General features: G+C 36.0%; 1 protein-coding gene and 1 long non-coding RNA gene across 3 annotated transcripts in view; one reads left to right on the top strand and one right to left on the bottom strand.

Moving 5' to 3' along the window:
• Positions 1–4790, top strand: part of LOC113239638 — a 70921-nt gene extending 66131 nt beyond the window's left edge. For both annotated transcript variants that reach the window (XR_003311201.1, XR_003311200.1), the window contains exons 2-3: positions 3883–4097; positions 4408–4790. This is a non-coding gene — a long non-coding RNA (uncharacterized LOC113239638). The remainder of the gene's footprint in view (positions 1–3882; positions 4098–4407) is intronic.
• LOC113239293 (probable GPI-anchored adhesin-like protein PGA55) overlaps positions 1–13936 on the bottom strand; it is a 168999-nt gene that overhangs the window by 130005 nt on the left and 25058 nt on the right. The gene's annotated exons all lie outside the window — the stretch shown is intronic.

Below are 13936 nucleotides of genomic sequence, written 5' to 3' on the forward strand. Positions count from 1 at the left end.
TTGTCTGGCACATTACTTAATTACCAAGAATTAATTACAATCTAGAGCCGCAGCGTAGTGATTTTTTTTCCCGTGTTTAGACTTTACAAAATAGTACTGTGATTACATTCCTTTAGATTGATTGTGTTCACAGGTTTCAGTTGCTTATTCTTAACTTTTTTGCTTCAATTATTAACTTTATCTCGCGACTTTAGCGCGTCCTGCCTGTAAGACCATTTGGCAACCTGACAACATTCAGTGACGTCACGATGGCACGAATGAAATGTAATGTAATCACAAATTACACAAACATTTGTATTTACTTGTTTATTTTCGAAATTTCATCTAAATTCTTCCATGCTGGAGGCAGGAATTTAAATTTGAATAACTCATGTACAGTTAAGAGCACGTCAAGCATGACACTTTGTACTTTGGAACGTTCGTATCGTAAGCGGCATTGAGTTGGATTTAAATCTTAAGTGTCAAATTTGACGTGATCTTGACCCTGTACCTATATCAAAACTGGAACGTAGTAATGTTCACATTACTGCTTGGCAACAGAAATAGGTAAGATAGGCAGTATTTCCCTAGATGAACTCTTTCATAAGAGCCTTTAGTCTGACTAAGTTTATAGCCGAAGAATGTAGTACGAATATAATAAGAGGAAATTTTGACCATTCTAAAATTATTATGTGTTCAAGTGAAATCTGTATTAGTGGCTTTATGAAGAATCTATCTCTAGATTTATTAATATGGATCTTAGTATCATCAAGCCCGCAATAGCAATGACATGAATTTATAATTATGGGCTTAATATCCTAAGACCTGTATTAATAAATCCATCTCAAGTAGACAGAGATCTACATTGAAACAAACCTGCAACTATATGTGTGCATTTAACAATGTGGACAATATGGACTGCAATGTGGACAATATGGACTGCGAGGATATTAATTCCTGATTCGTTTAGTGACTTCACCGCAGTTAAATTGAAAATGCATCATTAATTGCAATGCAAGGTAATGAAATACCAGATTATCACATCCGAATCAAGCTTGCAGGTGTTGCATAATCACATAAAATCAATTACAAGATGATAGACACACAGTGTGCCGAACTTATATATTATAAATTCTTTTGGGTTCTGCACAATTTCATTCTATAATATGCTATATGTAGCTCAAATAAATGACACGTAAACCAAAACTTCACGATTATTTACTTTGGATTATGTTTGGCGAATGTATATTGATTGTTAATCGTTCTGCATTGTTGATTTTAGATTTTTGGACGGAACATATAATCCACATAGGGTTACATCTCACTATGGGTGGACTTGGTGCACCAGGTTCACTTCCTATAATATCGTAATAGATCATTACTAGTACTTTATGATCATTAATTCCAATGTCAATAAAAATTATGTGCTTAGATGTCTTTTTGGAGTCTTCACATTGAGACAATAGTAGACTCATGCTGGACTGGCATATGTGACATCGAAATGTTGGCCTATAACGGAAGAGATAAAGAAGTATACCACTGTGACTGGAAAGAAATCCATTGGGAGAGTACAACGACGCAAAGGATAGCTCGCAAATGAAGACGATGAGATTAAGGGTTGACAGGATACGGAATGGCGATAGTGGAATTACTTGGGAAAATGAAATGTTACAACTCCACGAGGCAGTGCATTTGTTGGATCACGTTGCGATGATGCAACGCGCGATATCGTCGGAATGTGCAATTAAACGCGCGGCATGACGGCTCTTATCGCGACCTTGGCACTGACATTGCACGGGCGTCGCCGCACAACCGCACTGCACAACCCAACTCAAGTTGGTCTCCCCTGTTCCGTTTAATTCTTACATTATAACTAATGTAATAATTTTAGTAACAGTAGAGCTCTTTGTGAAAGAGTTCGACCAGAAAAATACGGCAACTATACTTATTATAACCCAAAAGCAGTGAGAGCATGTTCCGGTTTTGTAAGGCTACTAGTAAAACTACAGGCACTTGACTTTTCTTTTTTGGTGACTTGTCAATTTGTCTCAAGATTGACGGACGCAGCGGTAGTTATTTTAGATCTTTGCGTTTAAAAACGTAATACACTCCATTATAACCGTTATAAATACACGCTTTGTAATAAAGGAGCTATAGTCATGAGCTTAAGAACAATTTCAATTCAAAGAGTCCAGTGTTGCCCAAAATTCTACTCTGGCGTCACGTAGCATATAAATTAGCGCTTATCTCGCATTTCGATTGAAAATGAAACTGCCGTCACGTGCCGTAGTTAATAGTATATCCGTGAGGTGGGTGCCAATGACTGACCTCGGAAGTGCCAGAAAGTGGAATGCAAAACTCCCAATAGGATGAGTGGCCTTTAAAGGACTGCTTTAACACTTGCATTGTTAGTTCTTAATTTGTAGTATAAGCATAAGCTAGACCATTCCTTTTGCTCCCCTTTTAACCGACTTAAAAAAAGGAGGAGGTTCTCAAAAACATACAGTTTTTTTGTATAATAATAATAACGCACACACTCAACATAGCCCCGCACTAGGGAAACCTTTTTTTTTACGGGGGGAAATCAGTGTGTGAAAAAGTGGGGGCTCCCGCGCTAACGGAGGGGCAGGTCAGTTTTCCTCCGACCCGCCCCCCAGACGAGTTAGGCCGTGCAATACAGGCTCCGGAGTCCCTGTCCAGAGCCCGCTGGCCTCACTAGGGGATCAGGCGAGCAGCGAACTTCCTTCGCCTTCTCCCCGTACGTCTGCGCCGAAGCGGTTGACACACGGGACTTCTACTCTTGGTTTCAGGATCACTTTCTTCATTAATAATAATAACGCACACACTCAAAACAGCCCCACACTAAAGAAACACCATAGATATAGGAAAGGAAACCCTGTGTCGCGGGTGCCATGGACACACACATAGACAACCACAAATTACACCCAAACTCGCGAGAGAAATAAATGTAGGCCATACAAATATTTCTCCCGGCCCGGGAATCGAACCTGGAACCTCTACACGGCAGTCCGGCATGGTAACCGTTCGACCACAGAGGCAGTTAAGTATGTATATATGTTACGCGATAACTCCGCCATTTGTGAACCGATTTTGATGATTCTTTTTGTTGGAAAGAGGTTACCTCCATAGTGGTCCCATTTTATTTTGAAGAAAATCATCCACCTCTAAGGGTGGCTGTTCACGCACGAAGATTCATTTTTATAAATAGCGTCTAAATTTTTCTATAAGGAGCAATATTTTAATGGTTGATTTTGCTATTCTCCAATTCGAGGCGTTTTTCTCTCTCAACATATTTTCGAGGAATGAGAACCGATTTTTGTTATCTCCTGTATCAAGTTCCGTATAGTGGCGAACTAGAGGATGAATCCGGGTTTGCGCACTTTCCGGTAACCCATTTCAGTAAAACTTGGCAAATAGATGTAATTCCATGTACTTTTGAGGTCGATTTTTTACTACTCTGTACTGATATTGATATTGATGATAATGTACATAACATTAATATTCTTCGTATTTATGATCGGTGTAAAATTAAAGATATTTGATTTGAAAGAAACAAACCATAGGCCATGGACGTAGGTTTGTGTCCTTCAGAACGAACAAAGAAGTGGAAAACACGCCGTACTTTGGGATGTTTTTGGCACAGGCGCCAAGGTTAAGATACGTTTTCATTAAATAAAAGAGCGGTGGAATATATAAGTATCATATATTTTTAAATGCGACTTAGAAATACTTGACACGCAGGCTTGAAACAAATTTTCCTGTTAGTGTACTGTTGCAATGTATCAATATTGTTTTGTTATCTCTATTCTCGAAGATGATATTTCGAATCATCAAATCTAATTTCTCGTAGTCAATGGCCTTTGTTTTGATTTCCGGTTTCAGGTCTTTTCTACAAGTATAGCAAATCGCTATACGCTATTCGCTGGCACAATGGGCACATTGTACAAATTGCTAGTCTGGCGAATGCTCTACGTGAGTCAAGTACTAAATGCGTATTGGTATTCCCCGCTATCCTTCTCGGTTCTCGGTACGCATTTATTGGGGTTGTGCATACGAAACACCGCACAGTTAGGATTTCATCAAGTTTTCGACACAGGGTAAGTATAGAAAAACTAACAATAATTTAGCCCTTATGCCATTGCATTGTTACTATGTAACGCACCACGTCACATTTATTTGCACTTAAGTATTATACAATAATCTTAAGTCAAATTTGTTCGTCATTCATGAAGAAAAATTTAACGTGCGCTCTTTACTTCAAACTCCTTGTTTCAAACTTATGGGTTTCTAGTGGAACCTCAATACACTACGGCAAATAAGTATGAACACAGAAAGTTTTCGAACCATTTAACTTTCTTTCAAGTTTAGCGACTAAATAAAGTTTGTATATCGGAAAATTGTTTTCAGGATGGAAGCCTATCGCTCGCATGTACTCATGGCAAGCGAGTAGAATATACAAGTGAGTGAACCACGATCACATCTATCCCGAGAGCATGCTAATTCAGTGTCCTCGACGTCCAGTTGTGCGGAATCACAATTCATAAGACTATTTATTTATTTCACTGATGTTATAATCAATATAAATGAGCTTTAGGGTTAGAGAAACGAGATAGAAAAAGAAAAATATGATGCTGTACGTACAAAAGTTGCCTTCGAGTGCACTACTAATTGAGCGAAGAAAATGATCACATTTTTAGCGGTTCTCGTGCAAGCTGCTTCTCCTCAGCTAGTTAACGACGAGCTACTACAAGGCTCAATTTAAATTACCGTGGAACGGAATGGCTCGTATCTAGTTTGTATGTTACGCAATGGAAATAAAGTTCATTATGCAATGGTTATTTGCTTTTATGGTTAATAATTGTAACTTTTTTACATCTTTTTTATAAAACAAAAATGACCTCAAAAGTTCGTGGAATTACATCCGTTTGTCAAGTTTTATTGAAATCGGTTACCGGAAAGTGCGGGAAACCGGATTCATTACCTAGTTTACCACCGTTAGAGGAGGAATATTTTAAATTTAAATGGGACCAATACTGAAGTACATACTCTCTTTCCAACAAAAAAAGAGTCACCAAAATCGGTACTGAGATTATTTTGAAGTCGGTTAAAAATTCGCGTACATTCTGTTCTGCAGTAAAGTAAACTAAGCCTAAAGGAGATTGTCACTATTATCAGAGCCCGACACGCCTTATAATGATCATTGATCTCGTTTGACGTCATTTCATATCCATTATTTTATTTTATACACAAATTCTATTATTTCCTGTAGTAAATAAATTTTATTTAGTGTATTTTTCTTTTTATTCCTTTACTTATTTGAATAATATTCAAAGGTTATATTATACCAATAAAAGCATAACACACCATCAATAATAAAGTAACAAACCTTAAAAAATTTTGAGTCTCAAAATAGATTTAAATACTTTATTTAATATCAAACAGAACGTCGTCACGTTTGACAAAAGCCAAATGGCATATTTAACTGATGCCAAGTACTTACGTTAATTTTTAAATCTATTTTCAGTTACCCAAAAATGTTACTTTTCGATTTTCTTTATTTTATTACTAAGGGTGTGATGTACGCTACAACAGACCTGTCGAAGGATTTTACACAGAATATCTTTGAAATTTACGAATAACAAATGCTCAAGCTATAATTCTCGTGAATACTAGTGCACAATTTCTGATCGCCAATACTTTGTATCTGCACTCCAGAACAGGGTACATTTTGAATAGGCTTTATTTCAATATCCATATCGTAATACGTGCTTATAAGCACATATTGTAGTAGGAATGCGGTGACGTAACAAGTACAATAATATTTTAATATGTGACTTTGAACTTGAGAACTCTCTTATCAAGGTTTCGCCACGCTTTACGCTTGCGCTGCGCCCGCGCCGCTGCACGTGAACAATGGACAAATTTATGATGATAATAACCACGGTTCTACGTAAGATGGATAATGAAATCGTTTACGATATACGCCTTAATATTTGGTAGAAGTCCAAATTTTACTTCCTCTACTTCTAGTCCTTAATTTATATAAATTTAATTATTTTAATTAGCAACCAGCCGTCTGTTTTAGTTTTGCACATTAATATGTTAATTAATTCAATGTAAGGAAATTATAAATACATGCATACACATATATAAATACATGTATGCATACATATTGTGGTCTGATAAGTATGATACCTCCGCATCATACTTATCAGACTACACTACGTAATATTACCATTGTGAAGAGCAATGACGGGATGAACACAAAGAGTTAAGTATTACAATGTTTCAACGCGGTCAAGTTCCCTGTTAAAACCGATGAATTCGCAGGCAAAAGCTCACACAATCACAGTTCATATAAACTACATTACTTAAGCAAGCAATTAAAGTGCTTTAACCAAATCGGCACGTGTAGTTATCGCTGGTGATAACTGCACTCAAGGTTATTAGTCACCGTATTGTTTGAAAATCTATTGTTTATATTTATCATACTTATGTTTGTGTTTAAAGAAAATGGATTTCTTTAAAGTTATAACAAATTTTAAATATATTTCACACCTTGGTATATCGAGTGTGAACTGGCAACCGGTACTATCTCAACTTTGTAAAGATTTAACATTTTAATACCATTTACACTATTTCATACTCAGCAGCGAGTGTTGCAAGAAATTCCATCTCAGATACATTTAATTCAGAATCGATTTCTATTTAACCAGATGCTGTATAAATGATGCAAATAATTCTTTTCTTCATCCTGTAAAATCGTCAAAACTAAGATAGTACTGACGTTGTCAGTTCACAGCCGATATTTTAGCAGGTCAAGAAATGTCACTTTTTGTACTGTAAATATGAACACTACGTAGATGACACAGATACAGGTATCGATATCCAACAAAAAATTTTGACATTTTATACAAAGAATCTTGTAGACTTTGTTGAGACTCTAAGCTTAGCTGTTGATAATAAACAGCAGAGTGACGCAATTTACACAGATTTCAGCAAAGCATTTGATTCAGTGCCCCATGAGATATTATTGCACAAGTTTGAAGGGTGGTTCTCTGCTTAACTGGATTCGATTATATTTAACTGAGCGCAGTTTTTATGTGGTTATTAATGGATATACCTCAGAAAAGTGTGGCATTTCTTCTGGAATACCTCAAGGGTCGCATTTAGCACCTGTATTGTTTAATATGTTTATTAATGATATCCCTGACGTTATTCAGCTTTCTGTTCCATTTTTCTATGCTGATGATTTAAAATTGGTTAAAGTTATAGAGAAAGCTGATGATGCACAACTTCTGGAGCGGGACTTGGACCGTTTGTGCCAGTGGTGCATGGATAACAATACGAGTATGTCTCTTAATCCCTCAAAGTGTTTCTACATACCAATTACAACTGCCTCTGTGGCCCAACGGTTACCATGCCGGACTGCCACGCAGAGGTCCCAGGTTCGATTCCCGGGCCGGGAGAAATAGTTGTATGGCCTACAATTATTTCTCTCGTGAGTTTGGGTGTCATTTGTGGTTGTCTATGTGTGTATCCATGGCACCCACGACACAGGGTTTCCCTAGTGCGGGGCTATGTTGAGTGAGTGCGTTATTATTATTATTATAATTACTCGTAAAGACAACCCATTTAGGTTTGTATACAATATCAATAGTGTTACATGGAGGTCGACAGTATTAGAGATTTGGGCGTGACAATTGATTAAAAACTCACATTTTTGCCTCACATGGAACAAATTATAAAAAAAGCATCTAGGATGCTGGGATTTATAATACGAATTGGCAAAGTCTTTAGAAGGCCATCTACTAGAATTTTGTTATATAATAGTTTTGTAAGGACTATTTTAGAGTATGGGAGTATTGCTTGGAGGCCCCATTATGCGGTTCACTCTCTTAGGTTAGAACGAATTCTGAAAAGGTTCTTATGGCATCTTAGTTATTTACGAGGTTTGGGTAAAAAGAGTGTCTCGTACGACACCCGTCTCAAGTTCTTCAAAATATCTCCTTTATCTTTGCGACGTGAAATGCTTGATCTAGTATTCTTATATAAACTAATTAATAATAAAATTAATAGTCCGCAACTTCTCTCTAAAATACAGTTTAAAATACCCTCTCGTCTACCAAGATATCACGTAAATCTTTTTCACCCCCCATTGCGCAAAAGTATCCTCGGTTCAAATTCTACGTTTGCTCGATTTGCCAGGCTCGTCAATGCTCTACCTCTTGAAATGGATATCTTCGCAGTCTCATTGCCTCGCTTCAGGAAGTCAATATTGCAGTTTTTGACTTATAAATGAATATTATTTGTAATGTATATTATATTTATTTTATAATTTAATTTGTTAATACAGTAAACATATGTAATATAAGTACAGTAAAAAAAAGAACAGTAAATTAATAATAATTGTCTTAACTTTCATACTCTCATCATGGCATGTTCACCTGTAATTAATTGGTTAAGCATTTTAACTGTAACACCCCGTCGAATGTGTGTAAAATATTGTTGTAACCGAATGTATTAAGCGTTGGTGAATTTAAATAAATAAATATCTCAGTGTACTTCAAAGTATGTTTTTCTACAAGCAATCAGTAATGGGTAATTTTACATTCATCAATCATTCGAAATGAAATGTATGTGCATATTTCTTACCTAGTCTTATTTTTATTACGGCGGGACGAACAAGTGCGCCTGGTCGTAATCCATACGCCTATCCAACAAATAACAGTCGCAGTGCCGCATGCCACTGAGAGCTTCAAATCGCAAAGATCTGAGGTGCACTGTTACTGCGCTTGTCACCCTTTTTCTATGATACCAAATGACGGAACGAACAAGTCGTGCGCCTGGTGGTAAGCGACACGCCTGTCCATAACATAACCCTGAGACATAAAGTTGACAAGTCCCATGTGCCTATAATTTCACCAGCACCCATAACCTTCAAAGCCGAAACGCAGTAATGTTCACATTACTGCTTACTTACTGCTGGCGGTAGAAATAGATGTAGAGGCAGCACTTGTTTATTAGGCAGACTTGTAGCCTGAACGGTACAACTTGGGCCTTTTCAAGACGAGGGTGAATAGGTTAAAAAACTTTCCAGGACGAACCCTTTCACAAGGAGTTCTACTGCTACTAAAGTCGTTCCATTTTGATATACGCCCGTTTATTGTTGTCGTGTGCGCTATTAAGGCTATTGTTGTGGCCTTTTTAACTATATCCTCAATTCGATTAAAATTTTTACGTCAAGGTCTACTTTCCCGCGTCTTCATATAAATTTGCTCTATCAATTCGAAACACTTTATTTATAAGGAATAGGAATTTTAAGATTTTTTTCATAAATATTGATCCTTGTTACAATCTTTATCTGATGATCCATTAATAATACAGGACTAACCAGTCGCTATAAAGAAGAGTGTTCATAACATTCATACCTAAAATAGTTTGCAACTTACTTGGAAATTAACCCGTGTCGAAGTAAATCGAAGGCCCTATCACACAAGCAGTTTTGATCACAAGTTTGACTTATTTTGACACTTTCACCTCATATACGATGATAGTCAGGATTCCAAAACGTACGAAAGGCTGTATGTACGAAAATCAATAACTATGTACGGTGAAAGATGGGTGAGACACAGTTAAAATGTAATAATAATATGAACTTATACAAACGTACTTTTTCCCATTAGAACGTGAAACTTAGACGCCGTTCACACACGAGTTTTTATATTTGGTCTGTGTTTCAAAATGCCAAGATTTCTTTTACGTCTAAGAGAGAGACAGAAATTTAAAAAAAATTTAAGCATTCCATGGTCAAAGTAGAAAATCTTATTTAGTTTCATTTTATTCATGCACCAACTGTTATAAAATTTGATATGAAGATACCACAGTTTACCCAAAAATAGAATTGGAAAGATTTTTTTTACGCTAGGGAAAAATAATAATAAAATAATAAACGCACACACTCACAGCCCCGCAGTAGGGAAATCCAGTGTCGCGGGTGCCGTGGACACACATAGACAACCACAAATTAAACTCAAACACGAGAGAAATAAATGTAGGCCATACAAATATTTCTCCCGGCTCAGGAAACGAACCCGGGATCTTTGCGCATACACAACACCAATGCGCGGAGTGTCGTGGAGTAAGTAGTTTAAAATTCAAAACAAAATATCATGAGAAATATTCATCAGTTTCTTGGCACTTTTATTGAAAATTATAAAGATTATATTTATATTATTCATATCATCATTTTTTTTAATTAGATTTTTATAGAAAATTTTATTATTGCTACGGAGACCGTTAAAGTACAGTCAACACCACATCAAGTTATACACTATTGTTCAAATATCACCTACAGTGCAACGGAGTAATATCTGTCGATGTGTAAGCTTGGTGTGAGGCCGTCTACTTTAACGATCTCCGTGGCAATAGTGAAACTTTCTAAAATAGCTTTTTTTATAGATCTTACAAAATGTTAACTAGATTAGATCTATTACGAGAGTGGAATGCAACCAAGGAAAATTGCGTAACAGCTACGGAACTCTGTCATTGTTATTATTAACCGACTTCAAAAAAGGAGGAGGTTCTCAATACGACTATGTTCTTTTTTTTCTTTTTTTTTGTATGTATGTTACGCGATAACTCCGATATTTATGAACCGATTTTCATGATTCTTTTTTTGTTGGAAAGGGGGTACTTAAATAGTGGTCCCATTTCATTTTGAAGAAAATCATCCACCTCGAATGGTGGCTGTTCACGCATCAAGATTCATTTTTATAAATAGCGCCTAACTTTAATTTAGGAGCAATTACTTTAATGGTTGATTTTGCTATTTCTCCAATTCAAGGCGTTTTTCTCTCAATATACTTTGTGTAGTGTCGCAGTGGGAACCTATTTTTATTATCTCCAGTGTCAAGTCCTATATACTGGCGAACTAGGGGATATTTCAATAAAACTTAGCAAATAGACGTAATTCCACGTACTTATGAGGTCGGTTTTTTTAGTACTCTGTACTGAGATTATTTGTTATATTATTGTGTTGTAAATAGAGTCATTATTTTAGCAATATTGAAAAACGGACAGGACGTAATATTATTATAGTATGATCATGCATATTAGTCTATCGTTCCTCTTAAGGCGAGGATTTTTGACGCTAGCGTACATTTGAGGAGGTGAGGTGTGGGGGGTCCTCCCCTCGCGTCTCACAACCCACGCGCTGGAATTCGTTCTAACATGTAAACTAAAGATCATTGTATAACTAACCTGCAGACAAAAAAAAGGGCACAGTTTGTAAACATTCGTGCATAAACAATAACAGAAAATTAATCAAAAGGCAAGTAGAATTCGTAGAGAAAGAAAAATTCAAATGTTTGTTTGCTTTAGAAACTTACTGGAAAAAAAAACTTGAAGAAGAAGCCTTTAAAACTCGGAAGTTAAACGTTCCAGGAAAGTATAAGAGAAGTTTTTAAAGAACAAACACGTGCGTGCTTCGAGAAAGTACAATCAACGTGTTTTCCAAATTTTAAGGTAGGTAGATTGGTACTACAAGTAAGAAAAATCATTAAGTGATAAACAAAATTGAAAATAAATAGGAACTTATTCATCACATACAGGATTGATTATAAATAATCGTCTTTTCATATGTTTAATACTAATATAAAAGGAGACTCCCGTCATTATTGTTGTCAAAATGTAAACTGGTGTAAAAATAGATTAAAATTGCATGGAACTAATGTGAATAAATATAACATGTTAAGGTGACAATTTGTTATATATTATAGTTTCAGCACATCTCTGTTTTTCAGTCTCCGCCTTTGTTTCCTGTTGGACATTATCGGAAACGTCTTCTAAATAAAACAGAACGTACCTGTATACGAGTATATGGAGTTTAATTAGATATAACAAGTACATACGTTTTGTACTTCATGAAATTTCCCAATTGTCCCATGTTGCACATGACTGACCGATAATCTAACAAAGCAAGTTGCTGAAAAGATTTAAATTAACTACTAATTACAATACTGCCCTTTATCAAAGCAAAATTACAACAACGTATTAATTAAGATTAAGACTAGGTTTTGATTGTAATGAATATTATGATGTTTTAAATAAATACAAATAAAATAAAATTTTTCTTTTTTTGTATAAACGCATTAATAATTTAACATTACCTTACATGCAGACTACTTTTTGTCACAAAAATAAATCTTAAACGAGGTCAAAGTTTGTATGGACAAATAATAAAATGAAAATTAGTATAGTACAGTAGGGCTACTCGAACTACTTATTCTACGCAGACCAAGACGCGGGCACCAGCTAATTACTGTATAAAGACCAACGCACACATTAACAGCGGTAGACAGAATGGTAGACAACTTATCTTTACTATTACACGCTACAACTTACGCTATGAATGTAGTGATGTAAATTGAATAAATAAATTAATTAAGCATTACAGTTTACATTGGTACTTCGTGCAAGGGGTAAACTTCTCCAACTTTCTCGGTGTACTAGGGAAACCCTACCACTGGAGGTCTTGTTAGTATTGCCGCATTTTCCAGTAATAGAATAATGTGTGCACAGAAACGTGATTTGTTTACGACTTTGACGGGTATGAGGGTTGAAATATTCACGAATAGCGGGGATCACGCATTTTCCTCGTTACACATTTTAAAAATTTTCAAATTGGAAAAGAAAAATTTTGTTTCATTTTTTGTGCAATAAAAAATGACAATTTGGCAAATTTAATTCCACAGTTTAATAAATTCAGAAAGACAACCTTTCGCTATCGATATTCGAAGATTGCTTTATGGATGAAGTTGAATTTAATTATTATGAAGGAAATAAGTGACTCATTTTGAAGGAAAATTTATCGTAGTAGAATACTGAAACAAAAAGCACAAAGGGCACCGTTGTTCACAATATTGTTCCCGAGGTAGCGGCTTAAGATGCAGCGGGGAGTGAAGGGAACGCGGGACGGTGAACTGCGCCGGCGGCGGCGTCGGTCGTCGACCCGGTCGCTGACCGCGGGCGCAGGGCACGCCCTTCGCGATCGCACTGTGCCTTGACTTTCAGGATAGACAGATAATATGAACAGATGTGCCTAAAAGCCTGGGTATTAAGGACTTTGCCTTCAAAACTAATTTATCAAGGGCGACGGAATGAATAGTATATAGCTACAGAGACATGTCTCTGAACGATTTCAGTTTTTTTACGCACGTTACAATTTCAGTTTTTGCTACGTAGGTGCCGATGATCGACATTTTAAGGTAAGTGTGTCTTTAAATATGAAATAACTTTTTGTTTTTAAACATGCATGGGTATATCAACAGTGATTAGGGTACTTGACAGATATAATTACCAACAACTATTATGCTGTAGTACGTTTCATAAAAAAGGTATTATAATTATTACTAAAGAAACCTAAACTAGAATTTCTCTAAATCTCCAGTAATGAACACAAAAAATCCACTAATTAACTAACCAGTAGTCGACATTCACAATAATGAACACTCTGTAATTAACACACGAAAAAGAAACGTGTTACTATGATTGATAATTTTGTCATAAATCTTTTTAGACATGAATTTAAAAAAAGATGCCGAATAGTGGTGCTTGTCGGTTACTGGCGCCACCACCTTAATACCTAAACGAAGATTTGCTATCAATTGTATAAAATTTAGTATTTTTCGAAGTTTTTCAATAGGGCAACTACTGCCATATACCTAATTTCTAATCTCATAGATATTTTATAATTTCTAAACCCATCGACTGATCAAATGAATTCTCAAATACAATTACGGTAGTGCAAGCGACACTCAGAGATGAATGTTAATTTTCGATTCTCTCCCAAACAAGATACAAAAATTTGCAACATTATTGATGTTACGGAAACCACAGTGTGCTTTGGCTACATTAGGCCAAGTTCATACGATCT

Source organism: Hyposmocoma kahamanoa, unplaced genomic scaffold, assembly GCF_003589595.1.
Source record: "Hyposmocoma kahamanoa isolate Upper Pololo Valley unplaced genomic scaffold, ASM358959v1 114, whole genome shotgun sequence".
Taxonomy (NCBI): Eukaryota; Metazoa; Arthropoda; class Insecta; order Lepidoptera; family Cosmopterigidae; genus Hyposmocoma; species Hyposmocoma kahamanoa.